Source organism: Strigops habroptila, chromosome 14 (assembly GCF_004027225.2).
Source record: "Strigops habroptila isolate Jane chromosome 14, bStrHab1.2.pri, whole genome shotgun sequence".
In the NCBI taxonomy this organism is placed as follows: domain Eukaryota; kingdom Metazoa; phylum Chordata; class Aves; order Psittaciformes; family Psittacidae; genus Strigops; species Strigops habroptila.
The window spans coordinates 1,116,419-1,128,531 of NC_044290.2; positions in this window are offsets into that span (position 1 = coordinate 1,116,419).

The following is a 12,113-nucleotide window of genomic DNA, read 5'->3' on the forward strand; positions in this document are numbered from 1 at the left end:
GATAAATAAAGATGAGCTTCTACAAGCAAGTATTCTCTGTGAAACAAAGGAGATGGTACCTTGGGATCATTTGGCCAGGGGCACAGCAGCGGAGAGAGTATGACAGGGAACAATTAACATGCAGAGCCTGGAATCTAATATTTCCAACCATAATAAGCAACAGAAAGAATGTGAAGAGCTGGAGAAAATCAGTTTAAAATGCAAAACCAGAAAGGATGCGAGCACTTCACTCCAGGGTAAGTGTGCTCAGTTTCTCCTAGGGGTGCAGAGCTGTTTGGTGGCTTCTTATTCCTCCCTGTGTCACCAGTGCCAATGGCACTGGCACCCTCGTGATGACCAGAGTAGCATAAGGAGAGGCTTCCAGGAGCTCTTGGGATAGGATTTCGTTTGAGAGGACTATAGCTAAGGCATTACACCCCATAGGGCTGTGCACCCAAACTAAGTCCTACAAGCAGTATGAAGGGCTGGTTTAGATGTCTAAATGTAGATTACTAAAGCCCACCGGTAAGTTGTCAACCCAGAGATAGAGCTGCTGGTGCCCAACGGGGGGCAATTCTGAATTGCAATGTGGTAAACCTCTTGCTGATTCGCACCTAAGCCAGGAGCTGAGGGGATGAGCCAGTGGGATGACAGACTAAGCATTCATCTGCTCCAGGAGGGTCCATGGCTGAGCTTTTGCCTCACCCTGAAGTGCCTGTGTCCAGAAGGCACTTCTCCCAGAACTGCCCGCTGATGCTTCATTCTCCCACAGGGGTGGTAGGTCCTGAAGGTGCTGGCAGGGCCATTTTGATGGGAAGGGGCAGGTGACTTGGAAAGCTCTTGGGCCAGGCAGGAAGGATCTGGCTGCTCGTGGTTGATCTGATAGCCATGTGATGTCTGTCATACAAGGACTTGTACCTGTAACTCACCAGCTGTGCCCTTCCGTGTCACACACATGTAGGCCACTTCTCAACCCCACTTTTCCTGCTGTGCCAACCTCTTGCACAGCATTCACTGCTGATGTGATCATCCTCTGTGCCTCCAGAAGATACCTCTTGCTGGGCTCCCATCTGTTAATGAGACTGACATTTCTCTGTCGTTTTCTTTTGTCCTGTGACTCTCCATCACCAGCTGCCTACTCCGACTCTACCTACTGACTCTACCCCTACCGGCTGCATCTCTAGGAGACTCCTCATTAAACCACAGTTGCTGTTCCCATGCTGGCAGGGCTCTGACAACAAATCCCTGCCTGTCCCACAGCTCTTGCTCTCCATCATTATCTCCATGAACACTGAAGACTTGTAAGACAGTTAGAGACAATCGCTAGATCTGCCAGAGTTAGTCAAAGTGGGTTTGTGATGACTGAAGCTTGCAGGATTTACTTACCATTTTCAAGAGACTCCATAAGTGAGTGTCCTTGACAGAGGGCTCTTCTCTCTAGAGTCATCCTGATTTCCTTGTGTCCCTCCTAGCCCACTGTGCTGAATGCAGTGCCTAGTCCTGAGCCTAGCCCAGAACTTGATGTGGACTACAATCAGGATCTTCCCTTGTTCCAGGCAGTAACTTCCTGCCCCATCTATCATGCTGAGTGCTGGAGAAGATGTAATTATCCACCGGCTTTTCTCTGGGTTTGTAGGACTGCATCCAGTGAGTGAACCCTGGTCAGTGTGGCAAGGTCACTGCCCTCTCAAAGGGCATGAACTGAAATGGAACAACCTGAGAGGTGATTTGGAAGCAGCCTGATGCAGAGAGAGACAAAGATTCCTCTTGCCCCCTCATTAAGCATTTGCTCATGATAATGTTTGTTAGCTACTTTCTGTATTAAAGTCTCATCTTCATAATAAACTCCAACTCAGAGATCATCTTGATGACTATCTGCAAGAACCGAAGTGTTCTCCAAGAGAGGAAAATTACTGAATCTCCTTCTTTTGTCACTACATTGGAAATTCTGGATCCAGTGATCCCAGTAGGCCCCGATTTATCCTTCAAGCTGCCTTTCCTCTTGAGTTAGTGGTGCCAGAGCCAGCCCTAAGTGTCCCTCCATTATCCTCCCACTCATGTGGAGGGACACAGCAGCACTCCACTGAGCATCTGCTCCTGCAGCACCAGTTTGTGGTGGTGTCGCACTGGCTGTCACCCATAAGATGCTTTCAAAGAAGCCATGTGACAGGACATAGAAAAGTCCTGGGATAATGACAACTGCAGGATTTTTTCCCAAGAGTTAGAGTTGGGGCATTGGATGACTGCAGGCAGCACCTGGGGATGGGCTGTGTGCTGATGGGGAGCATGGAGCTTGCTTTGGTCCTGGCTGCAGTTCACGCTTCCAGAAGAGACAAGAGACCTCAGCCTCAAAGCACTTAAGATAATGGCTCACTTTCTCCTTAGTTGCCTGGGGGCTAGATGACCTCCATGCCCCCTCCCAGCCTAATTTTTTTCTGATTCATTCTAAATCATGTTCATCTCATGAACTTCAACAACAGAAAATGCAGGATCCTGCATCTGGGAAGGAATAACCTCGTGCACTGACACTCACTGGGGCTGAGTGGCTGGAAGGCAGCTTGGCAGAAACAGTCCTGAGGAACTGGTGAATGGCAAGTTGAACATGAGCCACAAATGTGTCGTTGATCCTTTCTGCTCTCCAGTTCAGGGAGCAGAAACAACAGGCAAGGCCAACCCCAGCTCTTCTAAGACAACTTGACTGAGCAGGTTAATTACCAGGCTAATCAGACTGTTGTTCTTCACTTCTTAGGGGAACAGGAAGAAAACCCCACCTTCACTAAGCCCTGAGTGTGTCAGCAGGAGAGAACATAACTGGGATCATGGATCCATTTCCAAAGTGATCCTGTCACAGGTCTGGGACGGCTTGGGATGTGCAGGTGCTGAATTGGGTAGCATTAACTGATGGCTACACAGTTTGCCAAGGAGGTCCAGATCCCCATGTGATATAAATCAGCATCTTCCTTTGATCAGGGTGGGACAGGAATGAGTAGCTCCATTATTCCCTTGCCTTAAACCAGTCTCCATGAGTACACCTCCTGGGCAGGTCCAGAGAATTCTACAGTTAAGGCCCTATGACAGGGTATGCAAACAAAGGATCATCTAGAGATAGATGGAAGATAAATGTGCAAAGCATGAGAAAAAAGAGGCTACAGAGTGCATCCTGGGGGAGGCAAAGCTAAGTAATGGTGAGAACATGCAAGAGAGACTGCTAATAACCCCAGCTCATCAAACACCACCTCTGTGCCACAGAATTTCTTTTCCCAAAGGAATTTAGCCTTTCCACTGAACACTGCTTCTCTATCCACTGCAAGACACAAGTGAATGGCAACCAGGTATTCCCATCAATGGGACTCAGTCACTTTGTCATAGGCAGAGTGCTGAGGTGGGAATCCACAAGTGATGGGTCAGCCATGGATTCGGTTGGTTTGCCATCGGATGGTGTACTTTGTTATTACTGAGGCTGCTTTTAAACTTCCTTTAAGGGCCATGGGAACAATCTTTTGATTTATGAAATAATATCTTTTCTTTTTCTAAAGTAAATACTTAGCGTCTGTGAAGGTTGGCTCTAATTCATATCTTGCTGCAGGGTAAGTTCTGTAATAATGTCACTGTGTTTGTGATAACGGACAATAGCTTTGTTATAAACTATGGGAATTCGCGTACCAACCAGTGTTGTAGCAGAGAATGCCAAAGGAGAGGGATGAGGGAAATGGCTCCTGTTTATTACTGCTGGAACATTAGCAGCAGCTAGGTTAGGTCACCTAAAGACTTCTGTGCTAGACGCTTTCTAACAGCTCGTAACTTTTCAAAGCTTTGCAATTTTCTGCTTGTCATCATTTTCTCTTTATGTGTGATCCTGCCTGATTCAACCCCGTTTTCTGCTCAGAGAGAATATCTTATGAAAAAACATAACTTCTGCTACCATCCTGATGAAATGTGGTTGATTGGCCTCCCCTGCTCAGCAGAGCACTGCTGTACCACATTGATGGAAGGGGTCATTTACCCACTCCTATAGGAGCCCCTTCCATTTTCAACCCTTTCTCTGCTGGGTCAAGACAACAGAACTGGTCATTTCTCCACTACTGCTACGTGAGAGGTGCACTTTCAAAGCACACACTTGCTGGAGCAGGCACGCTGTTGTGGAAGGATGTAGGAGCTGTGGGAAAACAGCATGATTGTGTCTTCTGCGTGGACTAGGAGCTGCCCTGTGAAGGACTTCATTCAGAGCAAGGAAGGCAGCTATAGGCAGGAGAACAAATGTCCACGTTTACTCCTAGATCAAAAAGATGTTCAGGATTACTTTTGTGGAGTCTATCACTGCACTCTCTTGCTGCAGGAGGTGAACAAGCCTTGCGTGAGGCCTAAAGAGAAAGCCCTTGAAGAGCAAGGAGGAGAAAAGGATGTTGAAGTGCGCTGTCACCTGGAAATAGAATGCCAGGATAAACTTGCTCAGTGATCTTAGTTTCACCTGTAAAGAGCCCTTAACTTCTTCTGAACTTTGTTTGTCTGGTAAGACTGAACTAGCTGCTGGTTTGACTGATTTGTTCATATATCCCAGTGCCTCCATGTCCCACAGAGCAGTTCAGCTCAGCAATGAAGTTCTGACAGGCTTGAGGAGCAGTAAGGGCTAATAGACAGGAGTGACACCCTGGTCCCTGTGGGAATAATTGCCTGGGAGTCCCACAGTGCTTAGGTTCAGTCATGGAGACCCACATGCTGTGGCAAGCTCAGACAAGTCTCTGCTGCTCTTCAGACACTCCTTCTTTTTATTTTTCTTTGAAAATTCCTACTTTTTTTCACCTCATTTGAAGTCTTTTTCCTTTTTGAGATTATCACAGGAAAAGAAAGAAACAAATGGCTTAAGCAGAGTTTGATCTAAGGGCGCGGGAAGCCAGTGAGCTGCTTAACAAAGACAATTTACTTCTGGCTTTGCCTGTATTGCAATAGTGCCCAGCTCTTTAGCAGTGTCTTTCACCAGGTGACCTGAAAGTACTTCACAGGCATTATGGAGGCACTGTCATGCCTGTTTCCGAGGCCAGAAGAATCCACTGTAAGCTTAGTTGTAAATGCATTGTTCTTCTGACTTTCTGATAACAGCTCAAACCTTCATCTTATTGTTCACATCTAGGCTCAGCGCAGAAGAGAGTGCTTTTTCTGTATGAGTAAGTGTTGGATTGGATAGACTAGTTTTTGAGTTATGGGTATCTGAGAAAGCGTTCTGCTTTTCAGTTTCTTGGAAGGCTGCTGTAAAGCTTTTATGTTGTTGTTGCTCATATATCAGGAAAATGCCTTGAAGCAGAGACTTCCAACTTGTAGTCACTTATCTTCAGGAAGAGCTCACAGATGAGATTATTTTTCCATGTTGAAATAAACAGACTTTTTGCTAGTTTAGAGGATTTATGTCAAAATCAAGCTGTGCAGTATGAACATCTGGGCAAACTGTTCATTGTGACTGAGATAATGAACATATGCTGTCCCTCTCTCCTCATTAGTATTGTAGGAAAACTCATGACTTGTTTAGATTTGCTTGGAGTTGAAGACGCCACCGGCTCTTTCAGAAAATAGAAAAGTCACTCATGGCACGGTGCTGGTGAGTCCTGCTCATTGCAGCACTTCTCAGGACAGAGTTTATGGTTTTGTTCATTACAACAGGCATCCATCTCTGCAGGAGATGTAACATCAGTATCGAACTCTTTACCAGACACCAGAGACCATCACTGATGTTCGTGTAGCACGACTGGTTCTGTGAAATATCGTCAGCAGAGACAGAGCTGTGCAGCCTGCGGAGCCTCTGTGCTTCCTCTGAAGTGTGTTTGTGATTTGGAGCAGCATAAGAAGATGGTATCAAAAGAAATTCAAAGAAGAAAAGACCTTTTGAAAACGTCCCACTGGTTGGGGTGGGAAGGCAAGGGAAGGTGAGCATGGAAGGAGAAAACACAGGCATTCAGGATCCCAGTCCACTCCTTTCAGCAGCATTTCATTGTTGGGTTCAGAGACCCCTGTGTGCAAGCTGGAAATGATGTGAAAGAAAAGGACCCCACACGGCACCATGCCCTTTTCTGATCTTAAGCCTGCCCCAGCCAACAAGACTGGACTTTTTAGCCCCTGCTTTTGAACTAAGACGTCCAGTGTGCAAATCCTCCCCTGCCAATGGCTGTACACTGAGAAATGCCAGTAGGAGCAAGGGTATTTGCCAGCACTGCTGATGATTGGATTAAAAGGAGCTGCAGGAGGCACTGGTTCTGGAATTGCTTATTTTGTCAAATCATTTTGCAATGGCTGTACCATGCATGTAGCTATTAATAGTCTAATGACATCTCCACCTTCTGCTTCTCCCTCTTTGCAATCGCACAGGGTTGAATGCCAAAGTCTTAACTTTCCCAAGAGGTGGTTGCTGGTTTGCACACGACTTTGGCAGGATTCATGTTACACAATCACAATACTCTCCCTCCTAAGGGTGACAGGATGTGGTTTTGCATGCCAGGGTGCAAAGAGATCCTCCACAGACTCCTGCACTCTCTGTCTGGGCACTGTCTATGACACTAAACCAACCCCAGGTAGCCCCTCTTTTGCCCCTCTGCTCATCCTATTTTGGACCAGAAAAGCAATGGCAGGAAGCACAGGGTGACAGAGGACAGGCAGAAGCACACAGGATGCACTCAGCCTGTGCCCATACTGTGGGCTGTTCTGAACAGGCACCTTGCAGCGGGAGCTGGAACCGTGTGCAGCAGAGATTCATGTTTATCCATGCCCCAGTGTAAGAAAGAGGTCTTTTTCCATGCTTATGGTGCTAGCAGCCTGGTACAGTGCTCCTGTAAGCCTCCTCAATGGTCATTCAGCCCTCCATCGTGAGATGGCTCTGAAGGAATCTGTAGAGCAGACTGTGAGAGGGTCCTTTATACAGTTTGCTGCAGGACTAAGACCTTCCTCACAGCGCCTGCCATGGGCTGTTGCTGAGATCCAAGCCAGAGAAGTGCAGATATAACCAGAGTGCACACAGTCGTGTAGCAGAGACATTGAGGTAGGCTCAGGGATGCTGTGATGGTTGTAATCAGAGCAGGTAATCCCCATTCCCCATAACCACTGCCTGCACATGTGCTGCAGTGAAAGTCCCCTGTTATTCCAGACTTTTGGAAACAGCCTGGCCTTCCCTCAGCAAGACAGTACTGTCTCCTGGTGATGAATTGTGTCTGGGGACATGAAAACACATACAAAACACTTCTGCATGCAAACACTTTTCTGCAGCAGCTTCTTCTATTGTGTTGTACATGTGTTTGGGGAGGGAGGAGGCAGCCACAAAGAAAACTCAGTGCTACATGGTTTACCTTGTGCTGGGAAGGTTTCTTTCCTATCTCTGTCAGGTCCAAGTTGGATGCGGTTTATAGGGGTCAGCCAGGGGAATCTGAGTCTAATTACACATAGAATCATGGAATGGTTTGGGTTGGAAAGGACCTTAAGATCATCCAGTTCCACCTCCCCTGCCATATGCTGGGACACCTTCCACTAGACCAGGTTGCTCTAGGTCCTGTCTGACCTGATGTGCTTTTGTGAGTGTTGGAGAAGTGAAGGGATAGGGACATCTTATTCTGTGAAAATGGTAATAAGAGTCCAATGGTACACTGCTGTGTCCTGCCTGGCACAGACAGCTAAAGGACTATCATGCTGTCAAGGCAGGCCTTGTACTGGGCCTTGCACTGGCAAGGATGGGATGGCTGGACCTTGTGTCTGTGCCTGGTGCAGCGCCCAGCTTTATCCTGGTTGCATGCATGGGACTACTCAGAGCAGGGTAGGACTGTGTGCACCCCCCCTCTCATCTCTGCACATTTATTGCTATGGAAACTGAAGGAAATCCTGACTTGGAATGAAGGAGAACAAAGGCTTACATGGGCAGAGGCTTCGCTCCACAGGATCCCAATTAAATATGTTGTGGACAGTGGAAACTGGATGGCCTTTAATGCAGTGCCCACTGTTTGCAATACCAAGGTGAGAGGGCTGGCAAAGCACTGTCTGGTGTTACTCAGACAGACTCTAAGAGAACCTGAACAATGGCAGGGGAGTAGGAGGTCCCTCCCAGCACATAAAGGCTTTCAGCAAGCAATTCATCCTTTCTTTAGGTGTTCATGCAGGGGAGGAGGGTCACTGCATCTTTGGTCATCTGGAAAGAATAACTCCATTGATTTAGCTGATTGTTTAACTTGGTCTCATGAGCCCAGATCAGCTTGGTGTTGAAACAGCCTGAGGCTGGAACTGCATTTAGTTTTTCTGCAAGAGGCTGGGTACACTGGGAAACCCAACCAGGATGTTTCAGGAGGAGCTTGGAAGGAAGCAGTGGGTTTCTTCTACATAGAAAGTATGTGAGATACTATTGCAAACAGCACATTAATGCTCAATTTCTTGTACCAGTGCAGCAAAGCTGATGTGGACCCTTATTTGCTAGGCAAAGCCTGGAGAATGTTATTTCTTGCTCACTGTCTATCATGTGCTTTCATCTTTTGCCCTGGGTTCCTCACCCATGGAGCTTTTATCCTGCAAAATAGAGCAGCCCTGGAATTTGGATCTCAGCAGTGAAAGGTGACTTCCTCTGAGTGATAAAAGAAGACAGATCCCCTCCACAAGTGCGATTCATCCGTGATTTGGCATCTTCTGCCTGGAAAGAGAAAGACATGGAAAATGCAATATCCTTTGTCATCAAGGTGGAGAATATTCCCCTCAGGATTTCTAATGTGCTGCATGCTGGATCTTCTTTCTGACTTTATTTTTTAAAGGCCATTAGCAAATCCTGTTTTGTTTTCTACCTATTTAATACATTCCAAGGAATTTGTGAAAAGTGATTGTGAACAAGAATCTCCTGGTAGGGTGGGCTGGTGGAGAGCTCCTCAGCCATCACACACTGCATCATGTTCAGCACCACTGCTGGAAGGTGCCCCCAGCTTGGAAAAGAGGGCAACTGCAATCTTTGCATTTACACCAGAGTAGTGGCTTCTTGGACCTTCTTTGAGGTTAGCCTGGAGATCAGGGTCCTTGCCCATGCTGGAAGATCAGGTGTGGCATAGATAGACCAAGTCCTGAAGCAGCCACAGGAGGACAGTGAGGACACTGCAATGTAAAACTGGTGATTTCTTTGCACCACAGACCGCAGGTGAATGTACCCAACCCTGCTTCCCTCGCAGAGACACCGGAGAAGTGAACCCAACAAACCACATCCAAGACACGGTGACTCCAGACCCTCATAAGGATACATACCCTCATGCTGGCTCGCACAGCCAGCCCTTCCCTGCCCCTATCCCCATCGCACATCTTTGGATCAGTTTGTGCTTTACCCCTGGGGCTGGTCCCCAGAGACTCAACACATTTCAAGCTTCAGCGCTTGCAAATGTCTCTGTGCCGCCTTTTGATGTCGTCCCTTCAGACATCAACACGGCTGTGGCCAGAGGGCTGAGGCTGACCTGGATCCATCCAGAGCAGAAACTGCTGAGCAAGCCCCAGCTGGGAACAGCAGGAAATCTTTCGAGTCCCCCTTTGCCTCCGATTCCAGCCTGCCCCATGCCGCAGGCACTCACAGCGTGGGGCTTTCCTGCTGCCATCAGTCTTTCCTTTCTTCTTTCTCCCTTGGAAGTAGCAGCTCTTCCCACTGCCTTGCTCTGTTTGGGGCCCCTCTGGATCAGCACAAGTCAGAATTGTTCTGCTGAGGCCCCCTGAGGTAATGCCACACTCACGGACCAGTTGAGGAGAGGGAAAGCCCAGTTTCCTGATGGATGTGAAATACCTTTCTTCTGCACATACCTGCGTGCAGCCTATGCATGCTTCTGTTCCTCAGGACACAGTCTGAGTCCATCAGATGGACTGCAGACACTTTAGTTGCATCTTCAAAGAGCTACCCTATAACCTCCCTGGCAGGGATGTTGCTGCTGCCTCCTGATCATTTGGCTACATGTCCCTGTGCTCTGCACAGCCACGGAGGCACAGGATGGTTGAGGTTGGACATGAGGACTGTGATGGCCTTATATAAACCCAGTCAGATTTAAATATCCTCAAAGATCAGTGTAGTGCACAGCATAATTCGGAAGAAACAATCTCAAGGGAAAACATGACAGGAAAAGTCAGCAATTGCACCCCAATGAAATTCTGTAACACTGAGGGTTAATGTTACACTTAAATGAAATTCAAACTTGTTAAAGAGGCTCATCCCAAAGAGCCAAAGGACTTCAACTCTGCATTCAGTGGTCGTGATGGGGAAAAACACGCTCTAGATATACACAAAAATAATGCTAATCTAATTACAGAATACAGCTAAAGTGATTGACTCAGAAATGATGCTCACTGCAAGGTGTTTCTGTGGAGTAGGTGATGCTTTTCTTAATCGTATTTGGCCTTCTTTTATCAGCAATGTTAAAGCTGACTACTTTTTACATCAACCTGCTTGGCTTTAAATGCAGCTGGGATTGGCTAGAAATGGCTAAAAAGGTAATTACCTGGAGGCTGGGAGACAGAGATGTCCCTTTGCACAAAACAAACATTTCCCAAGTTACACATTAAACTGCCATGAAAAAAATCTCCACTGGGAGCCCCTTCCTGCTGCTGCCTTGTGCTGGAACTTGGCCTGGCCATGGGCCCAGGCTGCAGAGGGGGCAGTCTCCCAGGACGGCCAAAGTCCTCCAGGAGACAGCAGACACTGTTGATCTGGGTGTCCTCTTTGGGCTGGGCAGGAGCAGGGAGCCTGCAGGTGTGGATGAGGCTCAGCACCTCTCAGCTGCACTGAGAAGTATCTTTGTGCAGCTTATGGTGCTCTGGTCTCATATGAAATCTTCTCTGAGGTTTCCAGTTTTAGGACAGGTCTGGTTCCACCTCCATTGAATACTTTTCCTCCTGTGCATGTTATGTCTCTCCCATCCTCTGCTTCATCATGGTGGTCCAGCACGTCCACCTTTGCATCCTCAGTCCCCTGGTCTTGGAAGAGGTCATGCGACAGTACAGGGTGGTTTATCTTCCTTCTTCAAATGCAGAGTCAATGCTCCTGCTAATCCTGGAGAGTCAGGTGATCAGACCATGGCTCCCACTCTTCTGTCCGTCGTCTCGGCAGATGAGTAGCAGCAGTGATACAGCAGCTGTGATGCCAGCCAGAGGCAACACCCCTGGGCAGCCGTCTGTGCAGGAGCAGCAATTACAGCCTTTACACTGATTACAGCCTTTGTTGGGCATCCTGCCAGTAAGGACCATGGCATGGGTTCAGGCCCTGAACTTCTCAGTCTCATCAACCACAGCATGTAATGCCTGAGAGCAGAGCTATAGTGCAGCCAGCTTTGGCCTCGGCAGCATGCAACAGCAGCCAGAGGGACAGACCTTTCCCAGACATACTTGCAACTCACCAACATTATCTCCTAAGGGCTGGCACAGAAGACAGCCTGTGCTGGGACCCCCAGCCAGGTTCCCAGCTGGTTCCATGGGATTCCCATGGGAGCTGGATGACAGACATCTATATGTCTGCAGCATGAATGACCAACAGGACTCCAGTCCCTGCATTGGAAAATCGCATTGGAAAATCACATTTTTCCAAGCTGGATCTTTAGACACTGTTAATGCCCTGGCCCTGTTAATAAGTACAGAGTGTTCAGTGTCCCATGGCTGTGCAGAGAGCAGCAGCTCTCTGCTTTGAATGTCCTAAACACCATTAATCATAGAATCACAGAATCCCAGACTGGTTCGGGTTGGAAAGGACCATAAAGCTCACCCAGTTCCAACCCCCCACCACAGGCAGGGACACCTTCCACCAGAGCAGGTTGCTCCAAGCCCCGTCCAACCTGGCCTTGAACACTGCCAGGGATCTTAATGTTTATTTGAGTTCTTAATGTTTAGTTGAGTTCTGACTTCTGCAGATCCCAGAGCTGGGAGGGGTTTATGGGGTGGCAGCAACGATGGATGGCCCTGTGACCCAAGGGGCCATCTACACTGTGCTTTAGCAGCACCCTTTGCACTGAGACAAAGCTGACTGAGGTCATTTAGGACACACTGCCTTAACCCCTGTTTCATTAAGCACCCCCCTCTGGAGTTATTACCATGGCTAAGAGGTTTTCCAAGCAGTTCAACCATGACCCTGGGCCAGGAGCTGGGAGCTGGAGGGAGCCTGCTGATCCAGG